Source organism: Dermacentor andersoni, chromosome 6 (assembly GCF_023375885.2).
Source record: "Dermacentor andersoni chromosome 6, qqDerAnde1_hic_scaffold, whole genome shotgun sequence".
Taxonomy (NCBI): domain Eukaryota; kingdom Metazoa; phylum Arthropoda; class Arachnida; order Ixodida; family Ixodidae; genus Dermacentor; species Dermacentor andersoni.
Window position 1 is genome coordinate 165,366,001 of NC_092819.1, and position 24,646 is coordinate 165,390,646.

At 45.9% G+C, this 24,646-nt stretch overlaps 1 protein-coding gene across 2 annotated transcripts in view; it reads right to left on the reverse strand.

The window, feature by feature from the left end:
- Window positions 1-24,646, reverse strand: part of Raf (Raf oncogene) — a 167,697-nt gene that overhangs the window by 60,935 nt on the left and 82,116 nt on the right. The gene's annotated exons all lie outside the window — the stretch shown is intronic.

The window sequence follows — 24,646 nt, forward strand, 5'->3', positions numbered from 1 at the left end:
CGTCCGATTTTTCGGGCTCCCTAGGGGCCGCGATAACGTTTGAAAAATCGGGCAGTCCGAAAATATGAATGCATGCCTTTTACTGCCCCCAAGGGCTCAAATCACCACAGGCACATCCGAAAAAGCTTCAAAGGCCTGAGAGTACACTTATTAGGCATATCGGTGCTCGTGCTGTGATAGGAGATGGCGGGTGCACACCACTTTGATGCTTCCGACCGAGCATTTTCGCATGAATGGATGCTAATTGTTCACTGGGCACTTCGTCAGTCCGACACGACCGCAGGTGTCCAACGGTGGCAGTCCGATGACTGGCACACGCTGCCTGGATGGTCCTTGGCTGGTCGAGAGTGGTACGTCCCTCGGGAGCTCCTCAGCGGGCAGGCTTATGCAAGTTTAACCGGCGGCTCGGAACTGAATCGCAGCCCGCGATCAACTTCCTTTTATAGACAGGCGCCGCGTCCATCTGTTACTAGCGCCAAAGCAGGCGTTCACATACGCATACAGTTCCTTGTACAAATTCCCTCCTTCTCCGTACAAACTCACTCCTTCTCCCGTTCCGGTCTCGTCTTCCTATTGGCTAGGAGCAAGTGTCTGTTCTGGGAGGTTCTTGCTTTTTCTTTCACCTCGTCGACGCCGAGCGCGAGAACGAAGGGGAGAGGGCGACTCCTAGCGCGGGCGAAGTAACGCGCCCTCTGTCGCCTCTGAGTCATCTTTTTCTACTTCTTTCTGGAAAGTTTGGCGGCCAGTGTGACATACTTTTTCCATCGAGCGCGCACGAGGGTACGCAGCCACTAGGCAGGAATGGGCCCTGGAGACAGGCCTTTGTGTCCAGCTCTCCAACTCCCCCCTACACTCTTCCACAACCCTAGCCCGAACAGTGAACATTCGATGCCCCACGGCACGCGGACAAAAGCACGTGTGACGTCTTCTTTTCTTTCCTGCCTAGACTCTGCCATCAGACTCATCATCATCTGCTATCGGACTCATCCTCCCCCGCCCAAATTACCATCAGGGTAAAGAAAAGTCGAATGGGAGGCACTGCTGGGTACTGCAGCACGTCCTTTCTATGAGAAGGACAGCGGCGGAACTATTTGAGAGGTGGAGGGTGGCGTGGTGGTGATGAGGGCAAGGGAGATTTAGGTCCTCATCCCACATTACATGTTTTAGGTGTTTCCCCCTTGCCCCTCCTCTCCAGACAGCACTGAACAGACGGACTGACAGGAAACCACGAAAACTCTTCCAAGCAAACGCGCCTCGCTTCGTAAGAAAGAGGGCCCCGCCGGGATGGCGGGGGATTCCTGTTTTTGCAGCTCGACAAGCTTTCCCCAAATGATCAGGTTAAACGCATGCTATTACTTAGGCAGGGGGCCCCGTCTGCTCGTTCTGGTTTTCTCGCTTCATACATGTCGCTCGAAGTTTCGTTGCCCATGACTCCATATACTAAGCAGGTTAGAATAACTGGGCCCCCTTCTCCTACTGTCCGAGGTGAGGCCCTGGGCTGCAGCCCCCTTAGCCCCCCGTCCCCTAATAGAGCGCTGGCCAGCAGATCTGCTGGTTGGAGGAGGAGCCGACGCGTGACTTGGCACGCTGCTGAGAGCATTGTCAGAGCGCAGTATGTTCGAATTAACCGTCGCAGATGCTTGCGCATTCGAATTACCGGGCGTTTTCCCCCGTTGGAATACATATAGCTTTGACGGGACCACAGCCAGGGTGTCTACCAAGTTGACATTTCCAAATTTCCCAAGTTTTCCAGGTTTTCCCTGAGCACTTTTGCAAAATTCCCTGAATGAGCCAGAACTTTGTTTTATGTCAAGATGGGCTGACACCATGTTGCCCAATGCTGCCGCTCCCTAGTAAGCATGTTGAAAAAGAAAAAATGGTTTAATCCAATTTGAATAGTAAGGAGCAATATCTATTTTATTCAAAAAGAGAACAGAAAGAAGGTGATAGTAAAATGCACAGCGGAAAAAATGGTAAAGCCCATTCCAGATCGAGTCGAACATTTCCAAATACGAATGAAAAGGAGATGCATACAGAAGTAAATATTTTCGAATATGAGCTATTTCTATCAACTGATAGCAAGCTCATCAGTATGAGGCCTGAACTTTGTCACAATTAAGATTCTCTCTCAGCAGCTGGGAAGTCAACCTTAACTGTCCTGACATCTCACAACACAACATCTCAGTGTTGAGTTTCACTGCTTTAAAGAGTTTATTTTGGTTTGGATGAAGGATAGCTGCATATCAGCATCAGCTAATACTTTGTCTTCTTGAGCTCAAGCTCCTTCAAAGAGGCAGCGGCACGCTTCCTTTCTTGTTAATTCCTCAGTACATCAGTCCTTTCTGTTCTCATCCTCCTTCTGCCATGCATTCGCCCCATGGATCATTTGAAGCATCCTCTTGGTCAGTTGTACAGTCAACATTCGATTTTTCGGGCTCCCTAGGGGCTGCGAAAACATACGAAAAATCAGGCAGTCAGAAAAAAATGAATGCATGGCTTTAACTCTTTTGTTACCATGCATATTAAAATCGAACCCCCGTGATCAATACTTTAGATCGCTGATTTCGGCATGTTGGAGCTGTTTTATCCACTTAACGCCATCCAGTAAGTACAGGCACTGAACTTTCAGAATCAGTTAAAATTTTCACGCTCCGATGATGTTGTAATTTTTGATGGACTTTTATGCGAACGAATGCGCCTATGCTGTAGCGAAAAGAGGCGTGGCTGCCACCTTCCGCCGCGCTTCAGAGAAAATCATGTTGCTCACTATTACACTGCACTAGCATTAAAATTTTGCAATCAAATGACTCCCAGTAAGTCAAGAATTAAATTATATTGCTGGCTTTTTTGTCCGACAGTGCCGAGCGGTGATAATTAACCAAGAATGACGCCAGCTGTTCACTAGTTAGCTTTGGTTTGAAGTCCGAGTCGTTTTATTCCATCAAAGTGCATTTCTGGAGGTCCGCCGCATGTCGAGCATGTGGACCTAGCATTTTCAACTAGTTTCCAAGAGTGTCGGTTTCGCTCCTCTCGTAAAATCCAGGCAAGGGATGCTGCCGGTGTGACTGCGCAGTTATTGAAAGTGGCCCCCATGGCATCATCCCGCGCAGCTGCGTCGCGAGAAAAGCGTAGTGCTCGAAACTATGCTGCACCCGTACTTCAATTTAGTAATGATTCCGAAGATGACAGCAAAGCAGATTCAAGCTCTGATGGCAACAACATTTTGAGTCAGCATGGGACATCCGCAACTGTTCACCGGCGAGTTTTCATTACGGCCTTGAGCAGTCTCCTTCCTTGTGCGCACTTATCTGCCAATATCCTTGCACGACCTGAGAGCTCTCCTGATTATCTTCAGGGTGTATACTTCGCTTGGTTATGATGTGCTGCCATCAGCAGCAAAGAAACTTCCGTTCACGCCAAGAAGGCCACCTGTAGCACATCTCGGCCCAGCACTGTGGACCAGCACAAGACAGTTTGCAACAGCATGGGATTTCTTTCTACTCTTTTCAGCAGAAGTGATAAAGACAATCTGCAAAATTACAAACAGATATGCTTGAATGCATAATCTTGTAGTTGCCCAGCTATGCTGGGAGCGATTGGTCCTGAAAGAGGTGCATGACTCTAGACGAACTCGTGAAGTGCGTTCCCTGGACTTCTCATCAGACCATCCTCAGAAGATGCCGAAAAGACGGAATTGAAAAATGTATTACGAAGACCGCAAGGATGAACAAATACCAGACATTTTGTGGAGAAAATGCAGAGTGCACCTACGCTTCACAATATCTAGGAACTGCTTCACCGCGTGCCATGAGCGATGAACTGGTCTTAATTTATTTTTTGTATCCGAAGAATGGCGGTGTACTGAGCATTTATTTTTTCAGACACTATGCCTCGGTTATTTATCTTTGAAATGTATATTCGGAATTTCGTTTGATATTAATGTTTTAGCAGATATCGTTTTCTTATTGTTTTTATCAACTGGCAGCAAAAATGGTGCTTTCTAGAATTTTTGTTTTACCTAAAAATTTTTTGTTTGGCAACGTATGTTTTTGGAAAGAGAATTTCATTATGCACAACATGCTATGCTGCTGGAATATTATTTGTAGTACTAGTAAATATTTTTTTCCGTGACCTATAAAAAACTACCATTTTCTTGTGGTAATGAAAGAGTTAAGGGCACGCCTGAAAAAGCTCTTAAGGGGGGACACGGCTCTTTGCGGCGAAAAAATTGCGAAAAAATTTTTGAAAATGAAATTTTCGATATCTACAGCTAATATTCCTTTAATTCATCAAGTTTCGAATCTCACGGAAGAGTATTTCGTCCGTAATATCAATTCATAACATCGCTGCGAGCTGAATTTCGTGCAGAAACAGCACTTTTTTATCGCGGCGCGTAGCTCTTTTACTATGCGCACGATCGCAGCCATCTTGGTCTCGTTGGAAAGAGGAGCCTTCCTTCTTTAATTTCCCGCCAAAAGTGACTCCGTCAGTACGCCAGTGAAATTGAAATCTTGGTCACAGCACATAACCAAGAACACGTGCTGTGGTTGGCTGCGCGAGGTTCCCGTCGTCTGCTCCACTCCGCAGGCGATGCGACGGCGCGTCTCATTCTCAGTTGTAGGTTTGTGACAAGTGCCCAACTATGTCCGATCCACTGGGGAAGTTCGCCAGGAAGCACAAGTTCAGCAAAAAGAAGCGATCAGCTTATAACTGTGAGAAGCGCTCCATTCCTTCAGAAAGCATTGAGAATAGCTCGCCAACCGCAAATGATGCTGATGAGTAGGCCTAGCCAGCTCACAATTAAGTTAAATCGTTACGGACAGCGGCTACGGTTGGCATGACACTGTAATGTTGCAGCGTGCGGATTTGTTGCAGGGGGAGATGAATGCTAAAAAAAAAAAAAACTTCAAGTCCTTGCATCAACACAAGCAACAAAGCGAATGTTGGATTTGCTCACTCGTGCCAACGGTGTTGCAGCCGCACCAGTCGACGCCGAGGCAGGCTTCACTATCCTCAGTAGAACTCCGTGAACGCACTGATGTCGTTTGTCAAGTGCAAGGTGTGCAGCGGCAGCGTCGCAGTAGGCAAAAGCGAACGGTAATCTGGTCTCGCCATAAAGATCGTTATCACGTGCGCGTGCTGCAGTCATATCGAGTCGGCGTGGAGCTCGACCCGCGTGAACGGCAACCTTGCTGCGCGCACGATGCAAGCCACCGGGAATTGGTGAACGGCGCTAAACAATGTTTTTGCCGCATTTGGGTGGCCGTGGTCAGAGCACTACATTCCTAGTGGCTTTTAGCCACTTTCACTGTAAGATATTGCAAAAATTATTTCTGTACTTTTGATTAAAAGTGAATGTATTCCTTTTTTCTCGTTTTCTCAAAACAGCGACTTTTGACTCGTTGCTGATTTGCCGCGGCAATATCTCTGCCTTCAAGGAAGGTAGAGCAATAATTTGTGTTGTGGCTTGTAGCTGAGTGCGCAAAGTACACAATGGTAGGGTCAGCTTTTGGAATTTATGCTTTAAAATTTTTCAATTCTGCTTTAGATCAAACAGTAGGGTAGCCATTATCGGAACAGTGAAGATTGAATTGCTATAAAATTACTAATATTTGATGTATCAGAAAAGTATTCCTACCATTATGTTCCTTATGTTTTCTAGTACCTAGGCATGTGCCAATATGAATTTCTCTAGCGCGTTTTTTTTCTCCATTGTTTCTGCAAATGATGAACAATGAATTTCATTTATCTTCAGAATTAAATGCCTTATTGGAAAAATAATTACATATTTGAAATCGGCACAAAAATCTTAACAAGAATGGAAAGCTTCATGAATATTGATGGAAAACATCATGAACATTATTTGAATAGCAGAGTCCCCCCTTAAGGCCTGCCAGTACACTTATTAGGCATATCAGTGCTCGTACTGTGACAGGAGACGGGTGCACGTGTGTATAATTAAGGAATACATAATGTGACCCGTGACAATTGCCCCTTCCACCCTTGTTGTGCTTCACCGTGTAACATTTTTCTATTGAGGCGAAGCTAACTTTCGGAGACTGGCATTGCGCAACAAGCTGTGCTTTGCGAGCTTCGAAGCCAATCGCGAGGATTACAAAGGTGGAGTCAGTGCCATTGGTGACAGCAGCGAATTCTTTCAATGAGAAACACGGTGCCGCATGGCAAGAAGCTAGCGAACGTAGAAGCAGCTAGGCCTAACGGCCTACGGAAGCTAGGCCTGCGGTGGCGGCTCATCTGCCAGCGGATCGGCGTGCGAGAGCACCGGTTCGAGGTGGCGAGACAATCGAAGTGGCGGCAGTGGTGGCTTTGATTAATGCCATTTTAGACCTGCAGTCAGGGCAATATACATTGACTTTATGGAGTATGTGGTGGTGCCGCAAAGCCGTGCGAATTATCGGGCATGTCCGAAAAATCGGGCTTCTGGAAAATCGATCGTTAACGAGTCTGGCAATACCTTGTGCCGATGACACGGCATCAACGATGATTCATTGAGATTCGTCTGTTACTGGAGCCAGCATTAACACAAATTTCGTTCCCTTTCAATAAAATTACAGATAATTTTCCCTGATAGAAGCCCAAATTCCCAGAGTATTTCCAGACTATTCAAATTCCCTGAGAATTCCCGGTTTTCCTGGTTGGTAGACACCCTGCACAGCGTATGCTAGAGTAAACCAAAAGTTCGAATTAAGCATGCTCAAATTAACGAGATTTGACTGTACAATCTGAATGCACTGTTCCCCCAAAGCAGGACTTGACAAATCCACAGTGTGACAGCACGGCTTGGGAGTGGCCCAAGATTGCACACCAGACCAATTGAAAACACAACCTGGACTGCACATCATCACAACTGTAATGGGTCAACTAGCTAAGCCAACAAAAGTGCAGCAAATAATGTCGGGGTGCACAGTTTGGGCAGGATATCACTCCTCCCATGGGGGCAACATATTGATGGCATTCAATAGAGAATATGTACTGAATAATTTACAAATAAAGAATCCAAAGGCACTGTTGTGGGAAGGTTGCGATGACTATGTTATCATCAACAGCTTCACTGTGATAGCAGTGGCCAAACAAACACTAGAAGCAACAAGCCACCACAAATAAAACACTAATGTTTGAATGCATGTACTAATCAATCATGAGACTAGACAAATGGTATAACAAGCACAAATTACGGGACCATTATACCAGTTGGTGTTGCATACTGATAATTGCACTGAACGGAAAAATTGTTGGGAAAAGAGAGGCCAGTGGACAGGACAGACACCTCTCTTTTCCCAATAATATTTTGTCCGCTCAACACAATGATCAATGTACAAATTACAGTTATATGCTATGAAAGAGACTATCACCAGTGGTTGCATTAACATCATACTAGTAATCAAATTACCACCGCAGTACCCTTACTTCAACCAAACTAAGTGCTAGTGAAGGATTCAAAGCTGCAGAAACAAGACCTCTTCCAACACTGAACTTTATCATCAAATATGCCATGAAAATGTCAAGCATCAAATTACTTCAAATTGACAAAGATGTGCACCCATGAAAAAACAGCTGCAATTTTCTTAATACTTCCCAGAGCACGAAATCACTACCATATTACACTGACAGACTGTTAGAAATAATCAAGCATGTTACAGTGGTATATATGCAATTATTTATTGAGGTCTTTTCTATCTGATACCTAAAGAGGTTGTTTCAGATAAATGTTTCAATGCCTGTCTGACTGAGGTACATATGGAAAAAAAATTAAAAAAAGTGAAGGATCTCTCAGCAGCAAAAGTCAGCACTTTCCTGTTCTAAATTATACAATATCTGGGAGGCTTTGTTGTCTGCCAGTTTGCTTTTGCAAAGTCCCTAATTTGACACAGTGTCCCTGTAAGTGGGTTCCACATTTCGCATGAGTATGCAAATAAGTGTCCATTGGTGGCATTGTTCAGCATTTTCCACTGTGGCACATGCATAAACTTTCGCTGAAACAAGTACAGCTTCTGTTACGCAACGTTGCTTGTAAACTGTGCAGTAAGGTCCAGCATGTCAATGATTATGACACCAAAGTGATTACCTGCACAAAAAACTCATTAGGTACTTTCACTTTGTTTTTGTTCATTGAAGGAAGATGAGAGTGGGTTAATTTGAAGTCAACTTCTTGCCTGGCAGGCAATGAAACAACTCTTTAAAGGTCGAACTGCAAAATTTTGACTTCGTTATGACTTGTGACAAGCTAACACAGTTATTGACTTGGAGCCCCACAGCACTAGCGGGTCAATATATGATAAAATAAGAGCAGACTTTGTGGCATGCCAGACCAAAACATCCCTGTGCTCTGTTAAGGGGGGGACATGGTGATTAGAGCTATCCTTACCTATTTTTGAACCAAGCTTGATAAAAGCTGGCATGCTTGTTTAGTTTCTTCTCCTGATTTCAAAAATGCTGTTATTTTTTCTGTAGGCTCATTATTTTGTAGCAGCATGCAAAGCAGGTGAAGAAGAAGATGGGCTCACGTGGAGGTAGTGCAAGAATAGAACACGCAGGCGTGCTCGACCTGAGCAACTGCCTCCCAAGATTTCACGGCACCAAGGCTGGCCGGCCTAAATAAACCGTGGCTACGGTAGTTACCTCTTCACACCACCTCCCACAAACTGGTGACTAGGCGACTGAGCCCAGCCACGCCAACGTCAACACAAAAATTGGTGACTCAGATGACCGAGTCCTGCCATGCCAGCATCAGTGCACCGACTCTACCAAGGTGTGAGTGACATGACCTCACGCGGTCCGGTAGACGTCTTACGGTTGAGGGTGTCTAGGAATTCTACATCGACATGCCAAACATCTGGTTGATCCAGCTCGACAGGCACTTCCTTGTAAACAAGGTTCCAGGCTCCGGCTGCATTCTGGGCTCTGGTCGTCATCCCCCAGCCCCAATGTCTACGCAGACTTGCGGGCAGCCGTCCTTACTCACTACATCACCTCGATCACTCACTGGCAACAGCTCTCGCTGTTTGAACCGTCGCGTCATTCCGTATCTTGTTGGCCCACATTGCCTGCGTCCAATCTTGCTGGTCGTTGGCACGCGCTGGTCCCCAGCATCAAATCTCTACTCTGTCCGTGAGGCTGCTCCCCCGCTCAAAAGAAGCTGCGTGACGACTTTTTCTAAGGAATTCACTGGGCTAAACGCGAGTGCCTTCAGCTCCTCTATTGCCCGCCGTCGCTCTCCTTTCTTGGACGTTCTCACAAGCTGTTTGCGTTTCGTTGGGGGGAACCTCGCTACTCACCGATTTCGAGGTTCTGCCACCCAGCTCCACTAAGTGTAAATTTCACTCTCACAGGTATGGCAACCCCACAAGCACAACCTTCGCGATGCCTTCAGCAACCACCGCAACCCTGATGCTATTGCCATTTGAGATTTCACCACAAGCAGCAGTAGGTGAGCCTTCCGGTGTTCTGTGCTCACACCTTCAGCAGATGCATGGCCTACGGAAGTTTTACAGGAGCAGCTTTGCCATCTAGTTTTTTCAGCTCGAGCATCACTTCTCAGGGTGTCTACCAAGTTGACATTTCCAAATTCCCTGAGTGACGCAGAACTATGTTTTATGTCAAGACGGGCTGAAACCATGTAACCCAATGCTGTCACTCTCTAGTAAGCATATGAAAAAAATTTTAAAAATTACCATTCAGTTTGAATACTAAGGAGTAGTGTTTATGTTATTCAACAAGAGAATACAAAGGAGGGGTTAGTAAAATGCACAGCAAATAAAATGTCTTAAAAAAAATTGAAAATCAAGTTGGACATCCTCAAGTATGATAAAAGTAGATGCATACAGAAGCAAATATTTTCGAATATGAGCTATTTCTATCAACTGATAGCAAGCTCAGTGGTATGAGGCCCGAACTGTGTCACAATTGAGATTCTCTCTCAACAACTCGTAAGTGAAGCTCAACTGTCCTGACATACTCTCAGCCCACGCACGATGCCTCAGTGTTGTGTTTCACTGCCTTAAAGAGTTTATTTTGGTTTGGATGAGGGACACCTGCATCTCGGCATCAACCAACACTTTTCTTTTTTTTTGAGCTCAAGCTGCTTCAAAACGGCAGCAGCACGCTTCCTTTCCTGTTCGTTCCTCAATGTGTAGGTTCTTTCTGTTCTTGTCCTCCTTCCGCCACTCATTCGCCCCACAGACCATTTGAAGCATCTTTTTGGTCAGTTGCACAGTCCAAGTCCAATTTTTCGAAGTTCCTAGGGGCCGCGAAAACATCAGGAAAATTGGCCAGTTCAAAAAAAAGAAATGCATGTCATTTACTGCCCTTAAGAACTCAAACCGCCACAGGCACATTCGAAAACGCTCTGAAGGCCTGTCGGTACACATATTAGGCACATCGGTGCTTGTAGTGTAACAGGAGATACCGGATGCACCGGATACATACTGTGTACCGTGGCAATAGCCCCTTCCCACTCTTGTTATGCTTCACTGCAATACTTTTGCATATGCTTCACCAAGTAACATTTCTCTAAAGAGGCGAAGCTGACTTTCAGGAACCGGCATTATGCAACGCACCGTGCTTTCCAAGCTTCTAAGCCAATTGCGAGGACTACTAAGGCGCAGCCGGTGCCATTTCTGACAGCAGCGAATTCTTTCAATGAAAAATGCGGCACCCAACGGCACAAAGCTAAATAGCGAACGTCAAAGCAGCTAGGTCTAGTGTTGCCGCAGTGGTGGCTACGGCTGCCAACGGATCTGCGTGCGAGAGTGCCAGTTCGAGGCGGCCAGGTAATCAAAATGGCAGCAGTGGTGGCTTTGAGTAATGCCGTTTCGGACCTGCGGTCACAGCAAAAAGTCCGGAAAATCGGACGGCAAAGGGTTCTTGTGTCCGAAATTTCAGATGTTCTGATACATTGATTTAATGGGGTACGTGGTGTCGCTGCGAAGCCTTTTAAATTACCGGGCATCCGGAAAGTCGGTCGTTGACTGTACATTGGAAACTCCTCCAGCCGACGACAGGGCATCAAAGACAATTCATTACGATTCCTGTCTCTTACTCGAGCCAGCATTGCCGTGACTTTCGACCTTTTCAGCAATATTACAGCTAATTTTCCCTGATAGAGGCACAAATTCCCCGAGTTTTTGCTGTTTTTCAGACTACTCAAAATCCCTGAGAATTCCCGCTTTTCCCGGTTGGTAGACACCCTGCTTCTACATCTACATCGTGAGCGACCAACACTCACGCTATCTCCATGCAAGTCCGGAGCTGCCAGACGGTCTACTTTTGGAGCTCCGACTTCTACAGGGCCGGGCATCTACAAGAACCTCGGAAGGGGGCCCTGTAGCGGCGCGACTATCGCCTCCAAAGCAGGTGAAGAAGAAGATGGGCTCACGTGCAGGTAGCGTGAGAGTAGAACACGTGGGTGCGCTCAACCTGAGCGGTCGGATGGAGGAAGGTGGTGGGAAGGAGAACTGGTCTCCCCACCATTATAGTTTTCTCGGAACAGCTATGCCATCCCCCATTTTGATTTTTTTTTCATGCAACCCAGTTATAACAATTATCGGTTATAAAAATGGAATTTTTGTAGCATTTGAATATTGCTCGACAATAGATAATGTCGGCTAGTTGTATGGCATGCATGTTTACTTGCACAACAAGCTTAAACAGAGGTTAACCGTTGAAAATGACAAATGCTAGACTTTGAAATACTAAATTTACAAGAGAAAGGAACACTGTATAAGTAACAAAAAATCAACAGAACAGATGAGACTACTCATGGGCACCAGACATGGCTTGGCAAGGATACGGTATCTCTCTGTCTGTTAGTGATATTGAGGCAATGCTTACACAAATATCTGCATTTTGGTGGGTACTAAATGCCTTGAAATGCCTTCTGATTTCTGGGCATATTTTCACAGCACACGTGTAGCTGCAAGCTACACGTGTGCTAAACACAAGTATGTTGAAGAGGTAACTGTAGCAGTTCGGTCTTTAACCTGTGTTCAAGCTTTTTCACTATATTGACACATGTACTTGTTTATCTTTCTCGGGTGACCACTTTTCCCGAGCTAACAAATGTTAAATGTTATCGCTCCACGCAGGACGTGCCTGCATGTATCGGAAGTTTCTGGAATGTTGTTGCTAATTCTATCCACTGTCTGCTGTCACCGAACCTTGTGTAATCTGATTTGCATTTATGCGCGATGTGAATTGTGTGGTACTTCCTGGAAGACATGCAGGCACCAGTGATTTCTCTGGAACTTTCGATGACTCATACATAAAAGCTGATGCGCTCGACCCGCTCATCAAATTTCGCCGATTGTCGATGGTGTTCGCCGCTATCGCTGTGCTTTGAGTGTAACTTGCTTTTGTGGGCACAAGTTCGCCCAATAAACAGTCAGTTTCACCATTCACAGTTTTACAGCTGTATTATTCACCGTCACTACTACGTAACATCTAGTAAAGGTGCTAGTGCGTTCGTGTACCGAACGCCCCCGCAAAGCTGTGAGCCAAGCCCGAGCCACGAAGACAACACCAACGTCACCAAGGACCAGCGAGATAGCCACAGGCTGCAAGGACTACGCCCGGAGCACAAACTTTAGCCTGAGAAGACCAGCGAGTGCACGGTTGCGACAACAGCAGCAATGAAAGCCCCAATGTCGAAACGTCAATTGCACTGAAGCAGCCCAGGGTGCAACCGACGTTTCGCGGTTCAACATTTGAGGACCCAGAAAACTGGCTTGAGACGTATGAAAGGGTTGCTACATTTAACAACTGGAACAGCGACAAGAAGCTGTGCCATGTCTTTTTCGCATTGGAAGATGCCGCCAGGACGTGGTTCGAAAATTAAGAAAGAACCTTAACGATGTGATACCTGTTCCGAAGCGGCTTCCTGCAGACATTCACAAGCGTTGCGCCCAAAGAGCGAGCCCAAGCTCTACTAGAAACCCGAGTGCAGCTGCCCCACGAGACCATCACGATGTGGAAGAGGTGACCCATCTTTTCCGGCACACCGACCCGGAAATGTCGGAGGAGAAAAAATTTCGCTTCCTGATGCGGGGTGTCAAGCAAGAACTTTTTGCCAGACTGATCTGCAACCCCCCAAAAACTGCAGCTGAGTTTTTGAGATGCAATGACGATTGAGAAAACTCTGGAAATGCGTGCTAGGCAAGACAACCGCTAAGTGCTCACGCCACAGCGCGCAATCCAAGCACTGGGCTCCAACGACCTTCAAGGACCATTGTCATTGCAAGATGTTACCTTCGTCGCAACCTCAGGTGGCCTTGGTCACGGAGGTGGTCAAGGAGGAACTTCGATGGTCACTGGGAGTTTCTGATGTGTGGCCTGAATTAACGCCTCCCGTGCTGTCGCCCCCCATCAGGGTCCTCCTCTGTGCCCGCGTTAGAGCCCGGTAACGCAGGAGTTCCAACGTTCGCCACCTCAGCCACCAGCTCACCCGCCCGTTGCCCAGCACAGCTACCCAAGGAAGACCGATGTATGGCATGCTCCAGACCACCGCCCGCTTTTCTACCACTGCAGAGAAGCGGGCCATGTCTACCACCGGTGCCCATACCACGACTTGGGACTGCGAGGCTTTGCCTTCAATGCACCTATCCGGGAAACTAAACGCGGCGACTGATGGAGGTGTGGTTGTTGTTCGTCAAAATGACGTAGAACTTCTGCTGCCGCCAAAGACCCTGAGAAGACTTTGTCGATGACCTAGCAACGACACGCTGCCACCAAGATGCAGTTTGGAAGCCAAGACTGCACTGCCTAAGAAGACCTGACGACGAAACATAACAACAACGGCACAATGTGATGCAGCTGTGATCCGATGGCGAGACGTAACCGTAATGCAAGACAAAGAACCACTGACCTCGACATGCTTCTTGAAGGCCACGCAGTCACCGCTTTGGTGGACACAGGAGCTGACTAAAACGGTCATCAGTGGACCCTTTGCTGCCCAATTTAAGAAAGTTAAGATTGCATGGGAAGGCCCTCAAATTTGGACCGCTAAGCACCTCAGATTCTCCCGGACGCTAGCGAGTATACAGGAAAGGTATTACTGGCCACACCTTTCCGCTGACGTTGACTGTTACATCAAGACATGCCAAGACTGCCAGTGATGCAAGATGCTACCATGGAGGCTGGTGGGATTACTACAGTGGATTAAGCCTCCTTGCGGACCATTTCAACAGATTGGAAGGGATTTGTTGTGGCCCTTTCTGATGTCAGCATCCGGGAACAAGTGGATCATCATGGCCACCGACTACCTTACCTGCTACGCCGAAACGAAATAGTAGAGCGGCGGAAGTAGCCAAATTTTTCATTGAGAACATCCTGCTACGACATGGTGGGCCAGAAGTCCTCATTACTGACAGAGGAACAGCCTTTACAGCGGAGCTCACCCAAGCTATTCTGCAATATTGACATGTGTACTTGTTTATTGAATGACCGCATTTCATCATCTAACAAATCTTATCGATCAGCGCAGGACGCGCCTGCGTGTGCATGTCGCAAGAAGCTCTGGGAAGCATCCTGCTCTCATAAGGATAGTGGCTCATCTGTCCAACTTCGATTTGATCATGTATTTATTAACCCTTTCGCTGTCGGACCTTTCTGGCCGTGACGCACCCCCAGTGTCGGCTTGGTTTCAGGCAACGAGCATAACAGGGAATGAACATAGCAATTTATTTTTGATTATGATTGGTATACAAATAACGTAGTCAATGCTATATGCACATTTCAGTGTTCTGCAGCTGCTGTTAGTAAACATCATCACCATCATCAGCCTGACTATAAAATCCGTTCAACATCCGAATCTGACGATGCGGAACCCTCTTCCTCGCATGCGACTCTGTCCGAGTCCGAATTCGAGCTCGGCTCGTATTCTAAATCGGAATTGAGCCACCGCACCAATGAGCAGACGACGGTCCCGCACGCTCAGCCATCCGAAAGTAACCGCGCGCCGGGAGGATGCGCTTTCAGTTGCCCGCACAACGGAGAGAAATGGGACGTTGCGTGATCAAGAAGACAGAGGGAGATGGAAAAAGGCTAAACAAAGTTCGAAGGGCTTTACGTTTACTGCTGCAAGTCGGAAGCGAGGGTTCAGCGAGAGAGCGAAAGCAGCAATCGAGTCACTCTTTTTGGAGAGGCAACGGCACGTGCGCCTGAACTAGACGCGGCGTAGCAGACACACCAACAGAAGAAAAATAAAAACCTTCAAACCAGCGGAAATGGCAGAACAACCCTTGATCCCATAACCACACGCGCGCGACGCATGATCCAGCAAACGCGGAGCCACCGCGCCACTCAGCAAAGAGAAAGTGGGGAGTGGCAGTCGCACCGTACTCTTTAATACATGGGTTAACACAGGTCAGGGAGAATATACGAACTTGTAGAAAGAGTCAACAGATGGCGTGGCCAATTCAGGAGCGCCAGCTTTGCGCTCAGGCGCGAAATTTTGAACGCACGATAGAGAACGTACCGGTACGTCAGTGACACCGTGGGGGGGAAGCGCGATGACGTACCGGTACGTCCGTGACAGCGAAAGGGTTAACAGGGTACGATTGGGATAGCACACCAATACTCTCATCAGATAATCTGCTGGCTCAACTAAACCCGCCGAAACACTTGCTAGGACCAAGTCCCCTTGACTTCACGGTACTGGCAATAAACTTTCCATTTTAAACGTTAATGCAAGGAGCCTTGTCAGCAATTTCTCAAAATTTCTTTCCTTGGTATCGTCTTACTCGCCACATGTTATCAATGTTACTGAGACCTGGCCTACATGATGGCATACATGATTCTGAGGTAACCCCCCTGGTTTCAAAGTGGTTCGGCATGACAGAAAATTCGGGAGAGGAGGCGGTGTTGCTCTATTTCTTCAATCTCGCCTTCACTCTTCTGTACTCCTTGCTCCATCTGATACTGAGTCTTTGTGGTGTAAAGTTCCACTTGAAAATGTGTCTTTGATTACAGGGGTCATTTACCGTCCACCTGGTTCCAATATTGAGCATTTACACAATCTATGTGAATTTTTGCATAGTCATAATACTTCTTCATCCAATGTTATCTGCATGGGCGATTTTAATGCCCCTGGTGCTGATTGGTCTTCTATGAAAGTAAGTGGATACAAAGTTGCTGTCGAGCGGGAGTTGGTTCACATTTCATTGTCCTGTGACCTGCACCAGATTGTTCAGAATTTCACTCGGTAAACTTCCGTCCTTGGTCTTGTCTTTCTTACTACATCTCTTTTTAATGCCGGTTACAAATGCAAGGTTATTGATGGAATAGCTGACCACAGTGCCGTGTTAATTTCAGTTCCTGGCATCGTCCCTAAATCCCACTACTATATCTATCGCACATTTCCTGACTTTACCCGTGCAGATGATTTGGCAATAACAGATGCCCTATGCGATTCTTTTCATGAGTTTGAACTAATAAGTACCACTAGTGACACTAATACCTTGACAAGTTTCTTCAAAAATCTTGTCAGTATCAACCTTTTTATTCCTTTAAAAACAAATAAAACAAACACTGAAATTTCTTGGATGACTAGGGACCTTTTGCATTTATCACGTCGTGTGGTCAGATTACGTCGATCGAAACGCTTTGGTGACTCAACAACTCACGCAATTCCATAGTGCTAAAAAAGAACTCTGTTCTAAAATGGTTGCTACAAATGAATTTTATTAAAAGGTAACCTTGCCGAAATTAATGATGGCTAATCCCTGAAAATTTTGAAAAGCTATCCTACCACCTGGGTGATCCTGGGACACGTTAATAATAAACTGATTCGCAGACAAGTTTCTGATTCGCAGACAATAGCTTCTTCTTTTAACACCTAATTCCACTCTGTCTTTATGACTTATAACTCTGTAACCCCTGTTTTTGATTACGAACCATACCTTTCAATTGATTATATATCACTGGCCCCTGAGGGTGTACTTAACTTAATCCTAAACTTAGACACCAAGAAGGTCCTGACGGTATACCAACTGTTTTTCTCATTCGATACTCTCTTTGGTGCAGCAGATGTCTAGCAATTATCTTTAGAAAATCTCTCACCCTTCCTCCCTCATGTGCATCAATTCTGCCCTTATTTGAGTCAGGTAACATTCAATTGTTATCTAACTATAGGCCAATCTCCTCAACAGCACACTCATGTAAATTACTTGAACACATTATCTTTAAACATATTATGGAATTTCTTGAAACTAACAAAATTTTATGCACTTTCCAGCATGGCCTTAGCACTATAACACAACTGACAGAATGCGTTTATGACATCATCAGCTCTTTAGACATAGGTGACCAGATTGATGCTATTTTTATAGACATTGTAAAGGCCTTCGACACTGTCTCACACCCTAAACTTATGCACAAGCTGTTCGCTATACTAAAAAATGTGTCTTTGGTTGGCTGGATATCGGACTTTCTTTCCCAGAGTTCGCAATATGTATGTTTCAACTCTACTAACTCACCCTTGATGCCCGTTTCATCAGGGGTTCCCCAAGGCTAAGTACTGGGTCCTCTTTTATTCCTGCTTTATATTAATGATCTCCCCCTACACACCTCAGTTAAAATACGCCTTTTTACAGAAGATTGCGTTTTATATCATACCATTAAATCTCCTACTGATCATGTTGTCCTTAACAATTATTTTGCCGACTTCTGTAACGGGTCCAAAGCATGGCAAATGACTATAAACTTTCCCAAAACTGTCTCCATGTCCTTTACACAACGCTCATCCCCTTCCTTGTTTACCCATGCCTTAAACAATATTACTTTAAATGGGGTCTTCGAATTCAAATATTTAGGTATCCTACTAACACACAATTTGTCGTGTTCAAAACATATTGATGTCACCTGTAACAAGGCCCTTAAAGGACTAGGTTACTTGCATCGTACGCTGCACATTGCTCCTCAAGAAATTAAGCTTCTTACACATAAAACTCTAATTTGCCCCATCCTCGAATGTGGCTGCATTGTATGGAAGCCATACAAACACTGTAACATCAAAAAACTAGAATCTGTGCAAAAAAAGAGGCAGTGCATTTTGCTTGTTAGAGATATGACAAGGAATTTTCGCTGTCTAACTCTTCCCCTACTTGTCTCACTCCTCTTGCAGAGTGGCGCAACCATGAATGCCTAAAATTCCTTCTTACGTTAATCAATTTTCCTCACCTCTCCTCTCTAGATAACTATTTGACTTTTTCCAAACCCTCATGTAAGAGGAGTCACCATGCTCTAAATATCTCTACCTTTCTTGCCCTCACTGATTCCTTTAAACACAGTTCTTTTCCATCAACAATTAAAGTCTGGAATTCATTACCAGGTGACATCCGTTCACTACCACTGAAACAATTCACGCAAGCTTGTTTATAAATGTTTGTATGTTTGCTGTTCATCCCACTACTGCAATAGCCTCATTGAGGCTGCAGTTATGTATAAATAAATAAAAATAAATAAATGTATCGGAAGTTTCTGGAATGCCATCGATGGTTCTATCTGCTGTCTGTTGTTGCCAAGCCTTGTGTAATCTGATTGCATGAGCAAGGCAAACGGTGTAGAACTTTCTGGAAGACACGTGAGCACCAGCGATTACTCTGGAACGTTCAATGGCTCATGTATACAAGCTGACGTGCTTGATCTGCTGATCAGATTTTTCGCCGATCGCCGACTGTGTTCGCCGCTATTGTTGTTCTTTGAGTGTAGCCTGCTTTTTAGGGCCCAGGCTCACCCTATATAATGCTAGTTTCGTCAATCAGACTTTCGCTGCCTTTTTTACCCTCACTACTACGTGACATCTGGTGGAGGTGCTTTACCTTCATGTACCCAATGCCGCCGTAAAGCCGCAATTCAAGGCCGAAGCCTGAAGACAACACCAATGTCGCCCAAGACCAGCGAGCGAGCCGCAGACTGCAAGGACTGCTCTCGGAGCACAGACTTCTGCCTGATATGACCAGGAAGACCGCAGCCAGTCAACAACCATAATGGCAGCCCCAGCGTCCCCCATCGTGCTTCAACAACCCAGGGAGCCCCCACCTTCCGTGAAGCTTCATCAGAGGATCCGGAAACCTAGCTTGAAACCTTCGAAAGTATGTCAACATTCAATAAATGTACTTTTGAGGATAAGCTACGCCATGTGTATTTCTCCCTGGAAGATGCCATAAGGACTTGGATCGAGAACCGGCAGTCCATCCTTACAATGTGGGTCCTGTACCGCAGTAACTTCCTTAGACCTTCACGAGTGTTGTCCGAAAAGAAAGGGCCAAAGTTTTGCTGGAAACATGAGGGCAACCACCCATTGAGTCCATCGCCATCTTTACGGAGGAGATGATCCATTTTTTCAGACACGCCGACCCATAACTATACGATGAGAAAAAAGTCAGTTTCTTGATGCGAGGCGTAAAGCAAGAACTTTTCTCAGGACTGATCTGCAACCCGCTGAAGACCGTAGCTGAATTCTAGACAGAGGCAACGACGATAGAGAAAACTCTGGAAATGCGCACTAGGCAATATAACCGCCATGTCCTAATGCGGCAGTGCGCAACCCAGGCACTAGGCTCTGGTGATCTCCAAGAGAACATCAGGGCCATTGTGCACGAAGAACTGCGCAAGGTGTTTCCTTTGTCGCAACCTCAGGTGTCCTCGGTCAAGGACGAACTTCGACGGTCACTGGGCCTTCCCAAAGTGCAGCCTGAATATCTGCCTGCGGTGGCGGAAGCGATAACCTATGCCGCTGTCGCCCGCCGTCAAGGTCCCCCTTCGTGCCTGAGCCAGGGTCTTGTAAAGCCGCAATTCTGTTGTCTGCTGTCGCCCCCACCAACTTGCCCGTCTGCTGTCATGTGCCACTACTCAAGGAAGACAGACGTATGGCGTGCCCCCGACCACTGCCCGTTGTCGCCGATCACCGGAGAAGCGGGCCATGTCTACAGCCAAGGCCCAATACCGTGACTTGGGTCTGCGAAGGTTCGCCGTCAACACCTCGTGCATCCAGCAAGGTGAACAGCCTCGCGATATCACTGACTTACCTACCTGCCACTCAGTGGAGCCCACGATAACCGTCCCGTTTGTCGTCACCCGGCTGCTACCTGTCTCCGCATCCCCGACCATATACTGGCCCAGCTCTGGATCGGTCTGCAAGCCCATATCCGGAAAACTAAAAGCAGCAACCTATAGAGGTGCGGTTGCTGTTAGTCGAACTGACGAAGATCCTCCGTCAGCACGCCTCAACCGTGGAGGCGTACCTTGAAAACACATCATCACGCGTGACCTCCTTCGCGGCTTCCGAAATTCACGTGAGGCAGTAGCTCACTGGCTGCACCATCGTCACGGTTAAACTGGAGCGGGGCACATACTGCTGTGCGCCCAGTGTGGTCGTGCTTCCTTGCTTTGGCACTTCGCGTTTGCCTTCTTCTTACCGTGACTGGGTTCATAAGCATTTGTTGTAGCAGTATGGCGACTTAATAAATATACGTTATATCTGGAAACAGTTTCCATACAGAGGGTCGGAAAATTGTAAGTGCACTGAAATGTGGTCGTTATAAGTGATAGATTGTTATATCTGGGATTGTTATAAGTGGGGTTCGACTGTATGCAGGGTTGCGGTCTGGCAAACTTCATTGATGTGGGATTGCAGCTCAGCTACATTTTATTGTCGAGAGGTACACAATGCATTTTACTTTTATTTATTATTTATTTTCAATACTGCCAGTCCCATTAAGGACCATAGCAGGTCATACCATACAAAAATGAAATACATGGCAATAAATGTGCACGTACAATTGCGTGTCAATAAATAAGGAACGCAAAGGAACAATGTAAGAATACATAAAAAAACAAAACAAATATAGATATCACATGTCTAGCAATAAAGAGAATACATCATGAAAAAGAAAGCAAACGCAAAAATAATAACAGTAAACACCTTTACAATAATCAGCACGACTCACAAGAGTTGCAAAGCATCTTATGTAAATAAGACTGCATTACTGATTGCTTGATATGGATTCTAACTGTGATGTGAACTGAGATAATGAGTCTGCAGAAATGACTGAAGAATCGAGGCGATTCCATTCCCTTATCACGAGGGGGAAATAAGAGTACATGAATGTGTCATTATGGCATGAATATTCTGTTAAAGTGTGTACATGTTTATGTTTCGATGATCGTGACTGTGAAAAACTTATGTATTTTGTTAGGTCTATCCTATAACAGTTGTCAATCATGTTAAATAAAAATTTGAGCTGTGCTTGTTTCGCTCTTGATAATAGCGTCGGTAAACCCGATATAGCCGCAAAGTTAGTGGGTGAATCTGTGCATTTATACTTGTTGTCAATAAACCGCAGCGCTTTTCGCTGTACTTTTTCCAGTTTCGTTATATTAGTTAATGAGTGGGGAAACCAAACTATGTTGGCGTACTTCAGACTGGTCTAATGAAAGTAGTATACACGAAAAGCTTAGTCGACATGGGTGCGAGGCGGAGACATCTTCGGAGATAAAATAGCTTGCATAATGCCTTCGAGGTCACGTTGGTAATGTGCGCTTGCCATCTCAGGTCACCAGTTAGAGTGATGCCTAAGTATTTATGCTGGTGAACTTTTGTTAGAATTGCGCCGTTAATAAAGTACGGAAAATCGTAAGGTCATTTTTTTTTCTTGTTACTGTCATGCATACTGATTTAGTTGTGTTTATCGTCATTTGCCATTTTTTGCACCATTCATTTAGCTGGTCTAGTGAATTGCTAAGCGAAACAAGGTCTTCGTAGGTGTTAATAGCTTGGTACACGATGCAGTCATCAGCAAACAGTTTGAGGTTACAGTCAATATGCCTGGTTATGCTGTTAATGAAAATTAAATATAACAGTGGCCCCAACATGGATCCTTGAGGGACGCCTGATGTGACAGGCACTGTCGCAGATTCCACATGCTGAAATAGTACGAATTGTGTCCAGTTTGTTAAGAAATCTGTTACCCAGCCTAAAATTTACCCATTCCCAATAAAACCTCGGAATTTTGTTAATAATTTACTGTGGCATGCATGATCAAATGCTTTCGAAAAGTCTAATAATATTATATCAGTCTGGCTACAGTTGTTGATGTTAAATGCGAGGTCATGCACAACTTCCGTAAGCTGCGTGATGGTTGACAGTCCGTGGCGGAATCCATGCTGGTGTGGCGTTAAAAAGTTGAGTGTCAAGAAAGTTTGTTAGGTGTTTAAGGATGATATGCTCGAGCATCTTGCAAGTGGTGCTAGTGAGAGATATTGGTCGATAATTAGAGGGCAATGAGGTATCTCCTGTTTTGTGTATTGGGATGATTTTCGCATTCTTCCAGTCGTCGACTAAGGATGATTGTGATAGGGATTTTCGAAATATCAGGCCCAAGTATCGGCTGCACCACTCCGCGTACCTCTTCAGAAAATGATTTGGAAGGTTATCTGGTCCGCATGATTTTTTAGGGTCAAGGATGAGCAACATGTTAAAGGGACACTAAAGTGAAAAATGATTTCTTCTGCATCAGTAAATTACCGTTCTACAACACCAAAAACACCACTCTTACAACGATAAGACGTTTGGTAAGCCAGAAAAAGCGCAAGAACGAAATACGGTTGGCGACGCCTACTTAAGTTCCCGCATCAGGGGGCTGTGACGTCTTGGATTTTGATGGCAGCTTCTAGGGCCTACTAATTATATATAGAGGTACAGATTGATTACATTGTGTTCTAAAGGAACCAAATATTAAACATGGCAAGTTTCGGGAACCTTTATTCAGCCAACGCGGCCCAAATGCAAAAACATACTTTGGAATCCTGACGTCACGCTGACGTACCGGCGCTGGGGTTTCGGCGCGAAATTCGAACATCGATACTTAAACCTTCATTTTCTCATCTACCGTATAATGCAGAATATAGGTCGAGGCGGAATATAGGTCGACCCCCTTATGTTGAAGCAAAGAAGTCAACATAAAAATTATAAGCCACTAAACTTTATTTAGTGGTGCCGCCAGACTCGTCACCTGCTCATTCGTCTAAGCTGTCTGAACTCTTGTCTGAAGACGACTGCTTTTCGCTGGCTGCGTCCCACAACATGTCATCCTCAGTGCCGTCCAAGGAGTTGCTAATGCAACACTTCTTGAATGCCCGCACCACCATATTGACACGTGTACTTGTCTTTATCGGGCGACACGTTTTGCCGCCTAACAAATGTTATCGCACAGCGCGGGACGCGCATGCATGTATCTGAAGTTTCTGGAAAGTTATCGATGCTTCTATCCGCTGTCTGTTGTCGCCGAACCTTGTGTTATCTGATTTCATCACTTGACACGAATGGTGTAGATCTTTGTAGAAGGCATGCGGGTCCCAACGTTTAGTCTGGAACATTCGATGACTGCTCTATAAAAGCAGACGCGCTTGACCCGCTGATCAGATTTTCGACGATCGCCGACCGTGTTCGCCGCTATCGTTGTGCTATAAGCGTAGCCTCTTTTGTGGGCACAGGTTCACCCAATAAACGTTAGTTTTGTGTTCCACAGTATTGCTACTGTGTTCTTTGATGTCACGACCACGTGACAATATCGTCGGGCAGCGAGCGCCAAGCCTGCGACACCCATGTGGCCACAGTGGCGAGAGGCGGCCTGCGCAGCCGGCCGGTTGGGGTCGTCGGGTTGTCGCCGGCCATCCACTGATTATATTGTTCACGGACACGGTCTTTAAAGGGCTTGTTGAGCACGACGTCCAGTGGCTGAAGTGTTGAGGTCATGCCTTCCGGAATTATGGCAAGTTCTGTCCTCCCGTCGCGGAGTGCCCGCTTCAGGCATTCCAGTCCGCAGGTGTGAAGCGGAGTGCCCGCTTCACTACTGCGGTCAAGTGCCCACGAAAGGCATCCAAGACGAGCATGCTCGGACACCGCAGGAGTGCGCCGGGTCACCGATTATAGACGGTCTTAATCCAATTGAGCATGAGGGCCTCGTCCATATAGCCCTTTTCATTCACGTGAACGACAACATCCTGCGGGAAAGCCTCTTTCGGTGTCGGACACCAAGGGGGCGATAACGATGCAGATGCTGAAAGGTCTGCACTCCTACATGTTGCCAGACGACTATTCATGTTGTGCCAAGGGCCGGTATATAAGTCGAGGGGTGACCTTTTAGTAATATTTTTTGGAAAAAACCTCAACCTATATTCCGCACTATACGGTAATAATCAAACTATTTTTTTTTAAATGACTGCCTGCAGGGTTCTCAAACAATGCTTCATTAGTCTGATTAGAACTGATTTATTGTTTCGCTTTAGTGTCCCTACCCACGTCAGATATGATTATAGGATCGATGCGCGATGTTGGACTGCTACTCAAGTCTGAAAGGTTGCCGTCATCTTTTGTGAAGTTCGAGTGAAAATAGTAGTAGTAGTAGTAGTAGAAATAGTAGTAGTAGTTATTGTAGGCATTAGCGTTGTTAGTCTTTTTCCTCAGGAGACAGGTCCGATAACGTGTCTTTAGTAGGGCGGAAATGGTTCCAGAATCGACGAGGGCTGTTTTTCAGGACGTTAGGTAGCGTTACATGAAAATAATGTTCCTTGGCTTTTTTGGCTGTCTGTCGAAAATGTGCTACTGCACATGCTAGTTTGCACAGGTTGC